Here is a 16319-nt window from a genome sequence, read left to right as displayed (position 1 = left end):
AGAATCCACAGATTCACAATTAACTCTGCTAGATTTATATTCTTCTTTCTATTTTGTGGCAGATTCTACTCCTTATGAGACTCTTGGCACTAGTTTTGATTGCCTGTTATCTCCTTGAAGATTTTTCTTTCTCATTGGCTTTCTGATTACTTTTTAACATTATCTAAAAAGTCTTTATCCTGATGCATAAGTCAGGTGTTCAAGGGCAGTCCTCAGTCTCTTGTTTGTCCCCTAGCAGAACAACTAACTGCATTAATGTGCTGGATAGAAAGGCAAAAAGGTCATCTTCCATTAGCAATGTAAACAGATCCCTCAAATGCATATACTAAATGGCTTTTAAGTTGAAATTAAGGTTCTTTTTGGAAGCTGTTAGAATAACGATCTGATAGGCCTATTTACTGGGTATTAAATACTGTCCTACACATCTTGCCTGGCCACTCTGCTCCCCTTCCAGATCTCTGCTAAGATTAAAAACAAGTATATAGTATAGATAATTTTACCAGAATAAGTTTGTTTTTTCTAACTAAACAGTTGTGTTACATAATAGTTGCCATGTCATGAATTCCTACTGTGTGTTGCCAGGGGTTCTGATGTAGACAGCTCTTACAATGTGTGCTGTAAGTGCAAAATGTATAATTCTAAGTGATTTCAAATATTAAAATAGTACATCTTAGAATTTCTTCCAGGTTAATTTTACATAAAACCACAAAATTTCAATAAATAGTAATTTTTAAAATGTGCTTAACTCACATGGCTGTGTAACTTACCCTACTTGGGCTACACTTTGGTGACTTTAGCTGGTCTTGCTCGTGCATCTGCACTCAGCAGTAGGTCAGGTAGATCCTAGCCAGATCTTGGGATTGGTTGGCTATCTGTTGATTCAAGATGGTATAATTATAATGACAGGCAATTTGGCTCTGCTTTTTGGGATACGTTTTTCATAGGAATGGCAGAAGTTTAAGAGAAAAATTAAAAATATAAAGGATTTTTTTCAATCTTCCATTTATGCCACATCATCTAATATCCCATTGGTTAAAGCAAGTCATTTGGCTGGGCCCAGATAATCAGTAGGAGGACACTATAAGGTTATAGGACATAGGATGTAAATATATGAGGCATGAAGAATTGGAGCCATTAATGCAATTAATCTACTGCATTTATCATCAGTGGGACTAAGTACCTAAGTCACAGAATCATGCATTCAGTTGTATATGAGAGCTGATTAGTAAAAATGATTAAGATGCAATAAGTATATGTACCAATTACCGAAGATGAATGTAATTATTATGTATCACAGATACAGTGATTTAAAGAAGATATCCAGGAGGGGAAAAATAAATAAATTTTCAAGATTTTTTTGAGCCAATTGTTTTCCACAGGGATCTTAAAATCAGCTGATGGGCATACTTATACCATAAAAATGGCAAACACTACAAATCAGGGCTTTGGAAAGCCAGTTTATCATCACACTATATGCATTTCAATAGTTTGAATTTAATGCTTCACCTATGTATAGAAAATTCCAAGTGATTATGCAATCAACTTAAATTTCTATTTCACATCAGGGAAAAGAGTATATGCCTAATTATCAGCTAGAGGTTTTGTTTTCTGTAGTTATGTTCCACATATGCAAATAGACTAAAATTAATTGTTCTAAAGATAGATGGCTCATCATATTTTGAACAGGTACAGTAAAATAACAATTAAGTAAACATCATCAAAGAAATTGCTTATGAGCCTAAAGATTCCAATTTACTATTTTAAGGGTATTTTAATTCACATTCATTCTGTAATGTCCATAAATTTGCTGTAGATAATCCCTGGGGCAGCATCAAATTATAATACAGTATCTATGAAGTTTTGTCTGTAGACAGATAAAGCTATAAATTAGGTTGACCCAGAACCAAAGATCATATGGAAGCTCCTTTACACTCAAAGAATTTGAGCAGAGGTATGTACTCATTTCATAAAAAGAAATCAGAAATTCATTGTTTCAAAGAGGAGTAAATATGTTCTGTAAAATCTGGAGACTAATGAATCTGAGGATGAAGGAAAGGCAAATCTTTCTAACTTTGAGCCATTCTTCAAACCTTTAGACGCACATTGCTCTCACCATAACAAAAATTATCAATAGGCCATAACTCAAGAAATTATATTATACTGGATAGAGTGGAAAATGACTATGAATTGATGTTTTTCTTTTGTGAGAGAGTAAAGAAGGTATAAAGGGATTCCTCTTTATGAAAATTATAACTATACCAGTAAATTGTGAAATTATATCTAGTATTTTTATTATTAAGAAAGGAAAACACTAGATTTGTGCATATACACATATATTCTATATCTATCTATCTCTATCCATCTAATTTCCCTTGTTTTGTAGAATATAAAGACTATTCCTGAAGATGAACTGTTTCAATTTGTATCTAAACTCTGTAACTTTGAGAAAATATTCAAATTGTGCTCATTCTTCTCATCTCTAGAGTGTGGTAAAAATAGTATCTGCCTCATTGTTATGATTATTAAATCAGTTAATACATACTAAGTACTTAGAATAAATATTTATTAATTTTCAATAAATAAATTATTGTCTTCTATTGTTATATGATGCCCAAGCTGCCCAAGTAAGTTTTAAAAAGTAAAATTAACTCAGAAAGTTTAATCATATTGTCATTGTTTAAAATATTGGTTTATTTCTCAAAGATTTGTATATAATAGATTAGTATAGTTAGGGAGTGTGTAGATACAGTCTGAGGATAGCATTAACAGTCCAGGCTCAAGCTAAGGGACTTCTCCCTTTTGCTTTGAAGGCCATGTATATTAATATACTGTATAAAAGAACCATCAGTTAAAACAAATCTTATGAAAACACCTATCTGTGTTGCCTAGAATCCTTTATCCCTGAAGTTATAATCAACCAAATTGTGCTTAATAATGATCTTTGTTCAGATATTTTGAACTACATAAAAATGGTACATTAGTAATATTTGCCTGTGTTTTCATCTTTTAAAAGCTGTAACTTTACTTTGGAGTCAAAGAGAAAGTATGAGTTATATCTGGATGGCATATGCCTAGCAGAAGTGAGAAGTCACAATATAAAAAAGACGAGCAAGTGATCCTGGTAGTAATATATTGATTACTATAAGAATGACTTTATAAATTTTATAATGTTCTGAGCTGAGATATAAAAACTTTTATACTTTGTAAACATGGAGCTTAATTATACATATCAGATAATTAGAAATCTCACAATTACAGATAAATGCATACATATCTCAATGAAAAACCCATTAAAATAAAAATTGACTAGTAAAAAGTTGTATAAAATGCTTTTATTATACAGTGTTTGCAAGTAGAGAAAAATAGATATAGGACAGTTATGTTACTTACAAATCTTCTTGGGAAATCATGCTGTGGCAATATTAAGGAGCATTTATAAAATGATCCTAGATTTTTTTTCCACACTTCATTTGAAGATATAGGTAGCAAAGAGAACTACTGAAGTTATGAACATGGGAACTGCTATGTTTTTAATTAAAAGATATATAATTCTCTTATCTATAGGAGACCATATAGCCACAGGCACTTTTAATATAATGGTCACAGTCATAGAATATATACATATGTTTTGTTTTGTTTTGTTTTGTTTTGTTTTATTGAAACCGAGTTTCACTATATAGTTCAGGCAAGTCTTGAACTCACTATGTAGCCCAGGCTGGCCTTGAACTCATGATGATCCTCCTGCCTCAGCCTCCTAAGTGCTGAGATTATAGGTGTCTGCTACCTCACCCGGCAAGAATATACTATAAGGAAACTATATTATACAACTTTAAATTTTTGTAGTGCTGGAGATTGAACATCATACATGCTCTATCACTGAGCCATATTCCTAATTATAATTATTTAAAAATTGATATTTATGGTAATGATAGCTAATCATTCAAAATGAAACTGTGTTGAATCAATATTCAGAAGCTCAGATTTTCAAACAATAGCAGTGCCAGACTGACCTGAGTGATTGTTATATTCAGATAAAATAAGAGAATAAAAGTCTTAATCTTTAAAATGATATGAAGATGATTTATTGAATGCACATGTATGGTCATTACATGAAATGCAAGCTGACTATAGATCCAGGCTCATGTTCATCATTATTAAATGGTCATTGCATATAGCACACTCATCCTCTCAGTCTTTTTTCTGATATATTTACAGAAATAGAAAAAAACTGTTTTTAGGAGTAAGATGAAAACTTTTATGCATCCCTCTATAGATTAAAATGGTTGACTCAGCAGCACTTTAAGTACAACACAGAACCAAAGCAATCTGATGTCACTTTAGTTTACTGTAAACATAGTACTCAGGACAAGTGTTTTACTCACATGGATTTCTCCTAGCTGAAATTAATTTGTCCCTTCTTTGTGCTTGTGCAGCTCATGATTTCAGGCTTTGCTACATTTTGCCTTATTCTAAGTTCTACTTTTTGTTTAAAAAGGTAAAAGATCAACATTTATAAATATCATGATAAAATTTTAATGATTTCCTGTTTTTTCTCTTCCTATATTTACCCTTCTCTAAATCCATACTCCAAAGCATATGCTTACTACAGAGTGCCAACTATAGGTCAATTGGTTCCATTAGAAAACTAACCAATAACAGGGAAAACCAAAGAGAAGAATCCACTAGAATTAAACAACACTGTCATTTTTAATATATTTTTAATCTAGATACAAAACTGTCAATGTCTTTATTTCTGACAAAAACGTACTTGTACTATGTACCATACATACCGTGAAAAGCAGATTGTGTGAAGTTGAATTCTCCAAGACTACTATCTTTGGATGGGTAAATTCATTCTCAGAATAGTCTTACACTTCTCTATATTCTAGCACTTAGAGTCTTACAACAGGAAGCACTACAGATCTATGTCAAAGAGCATTAATCAAACCAACGGAGTTTACATTGATGTGTTAGGAATGAAAAAAAGACAGAAGCTGAACATATGCAGTGAAAGGAAAAAAAATCAATAGTAGGTTTTGGTCCATATGGATTTTTCTGCTCTTCCAAAGAAGGCAAGAACAGTATGTATCATATGTATGTACCACCTACCCCTGCAGACTCAGCCTCTTATAAAGACATGGGACAAAGTCATCATGATCTATATTTTACAAAATTCTAGTGACTAGGTCAAACCAAAAACCCTATTTTAAAAGTATAAAGTTAAATAGATGATTGATTTTTTTATGAGACACCACACCAGGCAAATTAGTCTGACTGAATAAATACTGATGATCTATATCCTAAAGTAACACTTGTGTGGAGTCACACAAAGATCCTTGAGAGATAAGCTGACTACTGAGGGCCCCTAATGACCCTATTGAGTATTATATGTGTTTTGTATTCCTTCTCTTTTCTTGCTCCACTCATCCTCCCACAAGGGCATAGGACTACTTTGAAACAAGTAAAAAAGAAAATGATCTAGAAAAAGTTGTTGATCCATAAATGTAAGACAGTGAAATAATATAGAATGAAAACCAGGTCAACAGAATGTAGTAAGTTAGAACATGGCAAGAACAAACTAAACATGTTTGGTCCATCTCTAAACCTCAATTTTGCAAGGTTATGGATTAAAATTGAACTTTGTGTATGTATCAGTTTGGTTCTTTGGGGTATAGGACCTTTTCCGTAGGCTTAATTTCCCTGAAGTATTTCTAAGACTTAGTTTTTCTTTGGTTGTGTTTAATTATGAACCCTTTATTTCTCAGCTTTGTGATATCTTACACAAATAGCTATCTTAGCTGTATATTTTCTACATAATGTAGAACTGGCTTTAGTAAGAGAAGTAACACATGAGAGAACAAAAAAATGATCTGTTGTCGTTACTGTATCATCAACTAAATCCATACAAGTCTGTCAGGTTTGCTCTGTGAATATCTGAAATAAGACTTCTTAGCTACATTTCATGGACTGTCACACCTTCTGCATCATGGAAGGTTAGCTCATGATTTGTCTCACGAAATGTGAAAATCCACCAATACTTCATAATTATATAACACTTATCATAATGGGAAATCTTATTATCAAGCTTCATGACATATCCTGATTTAAAAGTCTTAGAGATCATGGAGTAACCAAGAGACTACATCGACTAGCACTACACTGTACCAGTTATTTCATTTCATGTGTTATGCATAATTAGCTTTAATATCATCCATGGTTTGTAAAGATGAGATATATAGGCATTTGTTCGGCTTAGAAATACAAAACTTTAAGAAGACTGTTGTGTGGAATAATAAATAAAATTTATTTTGAAGGGCTTTATGAATATAGCCATCCACTGACAAATAAAATTCTTGAATGTAAATAAATTGGTAATTTATTTAAAAGTGCTTATTTGTAATCAAAGATTTCAGATAGTTATACTGCTCTATACTGATCAGACCACCTTTGTTATAATCTGTTTAGTTTTGGATATTATACTTATGAAATTTTAGAGCACATTCTGAGGACAAGGACATGTCTTAGAGACATATGTGTGGTATTTTGAAAGATTTGGTCTGGAGAAAAGAATCAGAAAAGGCATGTTTTGACTCAGACATATATAATATTTGTAATAAATATATAACTATCTATGTATCTATGTATCTATGTATCTATCTATCTATCTATATCTGTTATACTGTGTCTCCAACATTACCAAGGAAACATTCATGGGGGAATGTTGACTTCATGTAACGAGATGAATAGAACACTCTTTCGATAGAACAGGCTACCTCAAGTGGTATAGTTTTCTAGTTATTAGACACATTCACATACAACTTGGTTTAGCTACTAGGAGTAAGTTTCACGGATAAGAAAGACAGTGGTAAAGAAAGCTTCCATTCTTTTTTTTGTTTTTTTGGTACTCGGGATCGAACTCGGGTCCTTGCACTTGCGCAGCAGGCAGCGAAACCACTAAATCCCCGGCTCAGAAAGCTTCCATTCTTGAGAGTATATGACACCTTTATGAATGTTATACAATGAATATTAACACAGATTGGAAAAATAGTCTCATTTATGTATCCCCAAAATGGAGTTCCTTGTCAAGAATAGCAAAAGGTCTGTCTCCATGGTCACTGTCTAATTGAGGCCTCTTCTATGAATAGCCACTGAGTTAATATTCATGATGCTATCTCCCCTTGCTAAAAATAGTTAACCAAAAGTAGCTTCTTTTATCTGCATTCTAAGATAGCAGTAATCTGGGGCTTGGAGATAGTAGTAAAAAAAATGCCTTTGTATCACCACAGAAAACCTAACAACTACTCAATAATATGCACCAATTTCATATGTACACATACATATATACTACATACATACATAGTATTAATCATTAAGTGGATGTTATTGACTGCCTCTACTCACTCTGAAGATTTTCTTATTATGGTTCTTGGAGCAGGTCTAGTTTGGATGGAGTCTAGAAAATTAACTCCAAATGAATGCAATGTGGTAGTTTTATTTACATGAATATTAGAAAGTCTGAAGGCAAGATGGAACTGTTAGCCTATCTTCTCATACTAAAGAGTGTACAGCAGATATGAACTATAAGTCACTGACATTATGATAGCTTGAGAGGGGGTTGTAGAATGTTCAGCAAAATGAGAAAACATTTGTTTTGGCTTAGAAAGAACACTGAGAGATTACTGTGTCCCTCATTATAAAAGTCACATATTTAATTGTGCTAAAATAAAAATTATTGAGCAAGTTTCATCAGGACATTTCACTATATTTAAGAGAAACTAACTCAGGGTTCAGGGGAGCAGTTTTGAGTTGTGTCCAAAGGGAATACGCTAAGAGTCCTGATTGTAGGTAAAGAACTGAGGGAATTAATTTTGAGACTAATAAAAATTTTAAAGCTAGAAAAATTTATCTGTGATGAAGACAACAACAATTTGGAACTTGTGGCAAAGTTTGACTATATATTTATAACTCTGCTAATCATGTGTGTTTTATTTCTAAGATTCCCTGATGTCTTAGTTATTTTCTCTTTGCTGGGACACAATACCTAACAACCAAAACTTAAAGAAGAAAAAGTTTATTTTGCATCACAGTTTGTAGAGGTTTCAGTCTACAGTCTGCTGGCTCCAAGACAGGGCAACATGGCAGACAGGGCTACAAGAGAAGAGCTTGTGACTTGGCACTCAGGAAGCAGAGGGAGATCAAAGGAAACAGGAGAGAGAGCAAGACCCTTCCAGATCATGAACCTAATGACCCACCTCCTCTGACCAGGCTTCCCTCCCAATATCACATTTAGTATAAACTCATTCATGATCCAATCACCTCCCAAAACCCCTACCTATGAGTGCATGAGGCTTTGGGGGGACACCCAGATATAGACTACAACATCCTGCCCTTGGCCCTGGAAAGACTCAGGTGCATCCCTTTATGCAAAATACATTTAGTCCATCTCTAAGAGTTGTCAAAGTCCTAACAGTTTCAGCATTGCTGAGATCTCTTCTCTGAGATTTAAGGCAAGTTCAGCTGTGAGACCCTAGAAAAATTAAAAAGAAAGTTAAACACTGCTGACACACAAAGGTACAGGGTAAATATTTCCATCCCAAAGGGAGTGGAATACAAGGGGATGGAAAGGAATGGGACCAAAGCAAGACCAAAATCCAACAGGTCAAATATCAAATCCAATAGTTCCATGCCCAGCACTTGGGGTAATCTATGGCAAGATGTGAACTCCGAAGGGCATGGGTGGCTCTACCCCTATGGGACTGCAAGTGGTTGTAGCCCTCATGGCCTCTCTCATGGGCTGGCTTTGCTCACTCCTTGCAGCTTTCCTCAGATGATCCACATTCCTGGCTTCTCCAACCTTCTGAGGTCTCTACTTCACTTTGGCTTCACTCTCATAGCTTCGTATACTCTCAGGGGGGCACTGCCTGGCCACCCAGGACTTCTTTTGAAATCTGGGTGAAAGCCTCCCTGACTCCACAACTTTTTCATTCTGCATGGACCTAAAACCAGCACCACATAGATAATTGCCAAGGTCTGCTGCCAGCTGGAGCAGTAGCTGAGCCGGTTTGAATCTTATTGGAGGTTGCAGAGGCCTCTGAGTCCCTGGGTGGCTGAGTTTGATGAACTGTATCCCAGATAATCAATTCCCTTTTCCTAAGCTGACACCAGGCCTAAGCTCTCTTTGCAAAGCAAAATTCTTGAGGTTTCTAAGGTTGGGGGGAGGGAGTTTTGCACATGCCCTCAAGGCATCCTTCCTATTGTCCTGTTGTAAAGAGCTTGGCTTCTTAGCAAACAAGCTCTCCTTGGCTCCATCTTTGCAGACCCCCAGCTTTACCAGAGCTTCCTTTCTGGTGAAACTCAAAACTTTTTAAGTCATTCAGCTCTATCTTTTGCTCTTGATTCTCAGAGCAGAGCTACCTAAAAGTCCCCAAATGTAGCTATGCCACCACCTTAAGATTAGACTGCCTTGAAATTTCTTCCACCAAATTAGTTCTTGCCCTTAATCTCAGTCTCCTGCAATGTCTCAGGACAGGAGCAAAATGCAGACAAATTTTCTGCCAGAGCATAAAACATATGGCCTGGAGTCTAAATGACAATAGAGGCCCTGTTCCCAAATGAAACTTGAGCCTGGTCTTTCATGGCTGCTTTACTGTTCACCTCCTAGTCTTCTGAGTTCCGGACAGAATCTCCCATTGAGTTTGGCTTACAGGATTCTAGGGCTGCTTCTCCAGCAGGCATCTCTAAACCTTTCCAAACTACTCACATAAGCCAGTTCCAAAGCCTTCTGAATTACAAGTTCAGGTAGTATATAAGGAGGAAATGTTTACTTCAGCTCACAGTTTGTACAGGTTTTAGTCCATAGTCTGCTGGCTCCAAGGCAGGGTGGCACAGCAGAGGGGCACTGCAGAGAGGAAACAGCTCATGCCATGAGAGTCAGGAAGCAGAGAGAAATCAAGGGAAAAAAAGAGTGAGATAGATCCTTCTAGACCAAGTCTCCAGTGACCAACTTCCTCTGACCATGCTTCACCTCACAAGGTCACATTTAGCTATAAACTAATCCACTAGTGACTGTCACACCCTCATTGTCCAATTGCCTTCCAAAAGCCACGGCTATGAGTGCAAGAGATTTTGGGGAAACATCCAGAAATAAACCACAACACAACACCTGACACTGTATTTAAAAAGGGCTCTGTACTTGAACACATTCTGAGAAGGCTCTTCTACAACAGATACTAAATAGAAGGAGCAGGACCAGAAAACAAACAAACAAACAAACAAATTCTTAGAGTGGTTATGTATAGAGAAAATTTATTCTTCCCAAGATTTCTTCCTTCCAACACTAACTTCTTTCAAATTTTACTAGTGACAGTAGAGGTTATTTCAGGACAAACTGTTCTAAGAGCCACAAATTGGGAACAGCAATAACTAAGGATTTTGCTTTAGCTGTTAAGCGTAGCTTGCTTATGTATTATTTGAAAATAAGTAATGTATTTTTTGAATTAAGAAAATATATACACTTTTAAAAATGTGTCTTATGATGCTGTGCTCTAGTAGCAATGCTCATAGTATATCAAATTGGTATAAGAGTAAATAATCTTTTATAATATCAAAATATTGAAAGACCTCTCATTTTTGTAATTTTTGTAAAATCTCAGAAGCACAATCTGGTAACATCTCTCTTTCAAAACTATTGCTTCCTTTTCATCCTCAATCATACTGCTCTATAATACCTTAATCCTTGCCTGGAATATAATTATCTCCTAAACTCTAGTCTCTCTCCATTCCACGCATCTTATGGAAGAAGCATGGGCAGATTACTCTTATAATATTACTCTGCAATTATCAAATACCCGCCTAAATAGCCTCAGTAGCTTGGCATTACTACAGAACAAAAATAGGTAGCCATTGTAATTTATTGAGCAAGTTCTAAATTGTTTTAGTGTGTTGTTTTTAGTAGTAGCACAGATTAAAGAATGGAGACAGGAAGACCATATGCAATAGCAATTTCAATAATCTTCTTAAAAGAATGAGAATTTAATATGGCAGTAGTACTAATAACTCAGAAAGAGCCACATATCCAATAAATACTGCAAAATTGCAATGTTATGGATGATAGTTTGTTCAAAAGAGAAAAATCAGAAAATTTGGTGACATGAGGTAACTAAGAGGTTACTGTGGTCAGTGATGATAATGAGGAAAATTAGAAAAGTGAATCAGTTTGAGGAGGAACTGATTAATTAGAAATGACTATAAGAATGTAAATAAAGATATTCATTAGTTGGAAATAGACTGATGACTTTTGTTTAGATTTGAGGACTTGAGATAGGAATTTGAAAATGAAAGCAAGAAGTTAAACATTAAGAAGAAATTAGAACTCATGAGAATGCATGAATTCCCAGAGGAAACAACTTTAAACAGGAAAGAACATAAAGTCAAAGGTTAAACTTTGAAGAGTACCTACACTCAAGAGGGCAGCACAGAAGCCAGAGTTGTTAAGAATTTAGCATACATGTAAGAAGAGATCTACTACAATTCAGCCTTACAGAGGTTCAGAAGAAATTAACTGTTGAAATATCAAAGAGGATATAGATGATAAACAAACTTTATATTTGGCAAGATTTCACCAAATCCAAATGACTTTTTGCAGAATAAGAATCAGAGTACTATAGATTGGACATAAACTGTATAAGAATTAAAAGTAAATGGAGGCAATAAATAACACTTTTGGCACATTCACAATTTATAATGGGTTCATTACATAGAATAAGTATGAAGAAATTAGATAATAACTTGTTCAGGTAACATAATTTTTAAAGTCAAGGAGATTTAGTGATATGTAAAGACAGAAAAGAAAGGGGAAAAGAGAGACTAACGAAGATGGAGCTGAGGAAGGCAGGAAGATAACTCCTATCCTGAACTACACAAGCACTGAATGGGTAGTGTAGATGAGGGAAGCAGAAGCAGTTAAGTTTTACCAAGACCTACTGAGTTTCAGATAAGAACAAATGAGAAAATTCATCGTTCATTTCTTCCCTCAGGAAAAAGAGGGTGAAATCACTTGTTTTTAAGTTAAAAAAAATCCTAACTCTATTGAACTATGATGACAAAAATTCCATATATTTAGGAATCCATATATTAGGATGCTTTATCTATCTATATCTATCACAGTCAAGCTAATTAATATATCTATCACCTCACATAGTTATCTCTTGTGTATACATGTGTATTAAGAGTATTAGTGGTCTATTTTCTTAACAAATCTAAAGTATAGAATGTATTGCTATTAGTTACATCTACCAGGCCTATCAAGTCTGCAACATTCATTTGTCTCACAGCTGAGGTTTAAACTCTTTGACCAATTCCCTTTTCCTTCAACTCTCGGTCTATTTTTTATATCCCACATATAAGATTATATAATATTTATCTTATTTAGCATACTGTCCTCAGGTTTTGTAACAAATGACAGAATCTCCTTTTTAAAGGCTGATGTTTTATTCTATTCACATTTTCCTAATGAATTTTTCATCAACATTAAGGTTGTTTCCACATTTCAAGGATTGTGAATAATGCTGTAATGAACATGGGAGTGGATATACCTCTATGAGATACTGATTTAATTTCCTTTGGGTACATACTCAACAGAAGAATTACTGGATCACATGGTAGTTCTATTTTAACTTTTTGAGGAAAATTCATGCTATTTTCTCTAATGGATGTACCAATTTACATTCCCATCAAGAAGTTACAAGGTTTTCCAGTTCTCCATATTCTTGCCAACACTTATTATCTTTTGACTTTTTTGATAACAGCCATTCCAATGATAGGTGTGAGGTGATGCCTCATTGTGGTTTAGATTTGCATTTCTCTGATGATTAGCAATATTGAACATCCTTCATATACCTGTTGGAAATTGCTGTCTGTTTTGGCAAAATATCTGTTTGGGTCTTTTGCCCATTTTTATTTATTTATTTTTTTACTTTTGAGTTGTATGAATTTATTACACCTTTTGTATATTAACTCCTTTTGGATGTATGTTCTACAAATATTTCCTCCAATTCTGTAGGGTGACTTTTCCTTTTGTTATTTCCTTTACTGTACCCAAACTGGTTAGTTAAGTATCTCACTTGCCTATTTGTAGTTGTTGTTATCTGTACTTTTGTCAGATCTGAAAACATCATTGCTAAGATCCATGCCAATGAGTTTGCCCCAATTCCCATGTTTTCCTCTAGTTTTTTTCAAGTCTTATGTTTAAGTCTTTAATTCTTTTGTGTTGATATTTGTGAATGGTGTAAGAGAAGGTCCAATTTCATTTTCTTTGTGTGTAGATGTCTAATTTTTCCAATACCATTTATTAAAGAGCATAACTTCAAACTATTAGGTATTCTTGGCACTTTTGCCGAAATTAGATGAGTTGGTGAATTTATATCTTGGCTATTTTGTTCTGTTGGTCTATGTGCCTGTTTTTATGCCAGTACCATAGTGTTTTTATTACCATAGTTTTTTAATATATTTTGAAACCAGGGAGTGTGATGACTTTGGCTCTGTTTTTCTTGCTCAAGACTGATTTAGCTCTTTTATAGCTTCATACAAATTTTAGGGCTTTTTTTTCTATTTCTGTGAAAAACACTTGGAATTTTGACAGACAATACATTGACTCTTTAGATTATACTCATCACTGTGAACATTTTTAATAATATTAGTTTTTTCAATCTATGAATATAAGACATCTTTCATGTATTTGTGTTTTTTACACTATATTTCATTAATATTTTGTAGTTTTCATTGTAGAGGTCTTTCACTTCATTGTTTAAATTCCTAAGTATTTTTTTACTTTTTGATGATATTAAAAATGAAATTTTTTCCTGATTTCTCTTTTGGATAATTAATTATTAGTATATGGAAACATAATAATTTTTCCATGTTGACTTTGTATTTTGCAACTTTATTGAATTTATGAGTTTTAACAGTTTACGTGGAAGCTTTAGGATTTTCTGTATTTAAGATTCTTTTACCTATAAACATAATTTAACTTCTTCCTTTCCAATTTGAATGCCTTTTCCTTTGTTTAAACTAATTGTTCTGGCTAGGAATTCTAGTGTTATGTTGAAAAGAAGTGGTATCAATAAGAATTCTTGTCCTGCTCCTGATTCAGAGAAAAATATTTCAACTTTTCACTGTTGAGTATTATATTAGCTATGGGCTTGTCATATATGGTTTTTATTGTATTGAGGTACAATCTTTCTATACCTAATTTGTACAGTATTTATCACAAAAAGATACTGAGTATTGTTGAATGTTTTTCTGTATCTATTGAGATGAACATGTTTTTTGCCCTTCATTATGTTAATGTGGTACATCACATTCATTCATTTTCATATGTTGAAACCTCCTGCTTTAAAAATCTCAACACAGGAAAAAAGTTACTCTAAATATAGACACTGTTGGTGTTTTAAATACAATATTTCCAGAAATCTGAACTGTGAAATTGACCAGATATTCTTTATTAATGGGGTCTAAGTGTCCTACAACAATACACTCACTTTTTAAAGTGCTTTACAGTTCATACAATAGTTTTCTCAGTATATCATTTGATTTTCACAAGTCTGGACATTTCACAAGTCAAGACAAATAAATTAGAATATTTGATCTGCTTTCAACTTTCTCTGTCAATCATGGGTTTTCTTTTGCCCTGCACTTTATAAGGGCTTAGGAAAGTTTATAGTAGTGCTATAAAAGGAAATTAAAAAACACTACATTTATTATACTTTCTGTGGAGTTCCTTTACATTTTTCATTTTGGTTCTCGCTTTGTCCCCTGCTTAGTCATAAAATCCCGGGTTGTCCCTAAGGTAGTGGATCATATAGAAGGACCTCTGTGTAAAGTTACCAAAAGGATTCTGCTGCCTACATTTCTTTAGCTTTGATAAAAATCTTAGGCAAGTTGCAGCAATGTAACTAAATACAAATTCTTGAAATTTAATTGAACAATTCAGCAAATTGTAGATGTGCAACACTGTAGATGTACAAACGCTATAATATATGCTTAAAGTTTATAATATCACAGGTTAAATAAGAAATATTCAGAGAGGACATAAGTTTTGTGTTTGCAAGCACAGGATATGTAAGCAGAATGCTCTCAATGACAGAAAAGCTGATGTGCTCCTGGATTGCATTGGAAAATATCTGGAATATAGAGCAAGGATGGTAAGATTGTGCTAACCTACTGTATTTTCCTTTATATCCTTATATTGCCAAACCTGGCTTGTGAACCTATAGACTCTTAGCAAAATTGCAGCTATCCAAAGGCGTCTCTAGAGAGACAGAAGAACTCAAAACAATGTAGTAGGAGAAATATTTGAAAGAACAAGAAGTACTGAGCCAGAAATTTGAATGTATATGAGCAATAAGAGAATTATTATGGCATATTACCAACATAAGAGAAAATTAAGACCCCATGTGTTGCTTTTGTAAGAGGAACACTTGGGCTCAGAATGAGGGACATTTAGTTCATTTTAATTTATTATCATTAGAAGATAAATAATCAAAGTCTTCAACATCAGATATGGTATTGAATTTAAGGCCTTCTCAAAACTGAGTCTGAGTCAAGTACACTAGCTTATAAATCATGTGACTGCAGTTGTAGAATGACAAATAAAGCCCTGCAGAAATAAAAGTGTTTGTCAGAGGAAATAATTTTTATAGCAAATGACCATTTAAATTGGTGCTTGAATGGTAGAATTTTAACTGTAATGGTGGTCAGTTCAAATAATTAGTAAGTCCTTTAAGCATATTGGAATTGCAGATATTCACAGTGCAACTTAGGTATGAAAAGAAAAGGTAGAATTTTCATTTTACCTCAAACTGACGTGGCCATCTTCATGAAACCTCATATACTGAGAAAGAAGGAAGGAAAAAAATGTGCTTTTGGTCAAATCTAGTCAGTATTTTAATGAGTTTTTTCAGATAAAGTTCAAATTTATTAGGTTAAAGATCTTCAGTCTTAATTTTTCTTTTTCTCCTACATCCTATTTTAGATAATATCTAGAAATATCAGGGGAAGGGAACTTCACTTGAGGGATTTGGTGGATATGATTGGTGTTTCCTGCTTATTCTGGTGTGGGAGGTAATGTCCCTCAATATGCTTAGATGCTTCTGATCTTTCTATTGAAGTTGGAGAAACTCAAGGTCTGTGCTGGTAGCTCTCTTGGACTGATAGGTCTCATTTATTTGGCACTTTAGATATCTCTGTCATGGAAGGTCCACCCAACAGTCTTTGCTAAAACATCACATTGTTGTTTTTTTTAAATTAACATCAGGGTTCAT

The 16319-nt window shown here is 34.0% G+C and overlaps 1 long non-coding RNA gene across 3 annotated transcripts in view; it reads right to left on the bottom strand.

Annotated features, from left to right (window-relative positions):
- The window catches only part of LOC101723174 (uncharacterized), a 63450-nt gene that overhangs the window by 44335 nt on the left and 2796 nt on the right, over positions 1-16319 (bottom strand). Inside the window, exon 2 of one of the 3 annotated variants that reach the window (XR_015440339.1) lies at positions 768-872. The exons of 1 other annotated variant lie outside the window; for it this stretch is intronic. This is a non-coding gene — a long non-coding RNA (uncharacterized LOC101723174). Of the gene's footprint in view, positions 1-767; positions 3157-16319 lie in introns of those variants that run through there. One more of the 3 variants, XR_015440340.1, reaches the window with a different exon arrangement.

This window comes from Heterocephalus glaber, unplaced genomic scaffold, assembly GCF_053883595.1.
Source record: "Heterocephalus glaber isolate CG9 unplaced genomic scaffold, H.glaber_assembly_v1.0 deba00001497, whole genome shotgun sequence".
Taxonomy (NCBI): domain Eukaryota; kingdom Metazoa; phylum Chordata; class Mammalia; order Rodentia; family Bathyergidae; genus Heterocephalus; species Heterocephalus glaber.
Note: the sequence above shows the minus strand (reverse complement) of the source record. Positions and strands in the feature narration are given on the sequence as shown.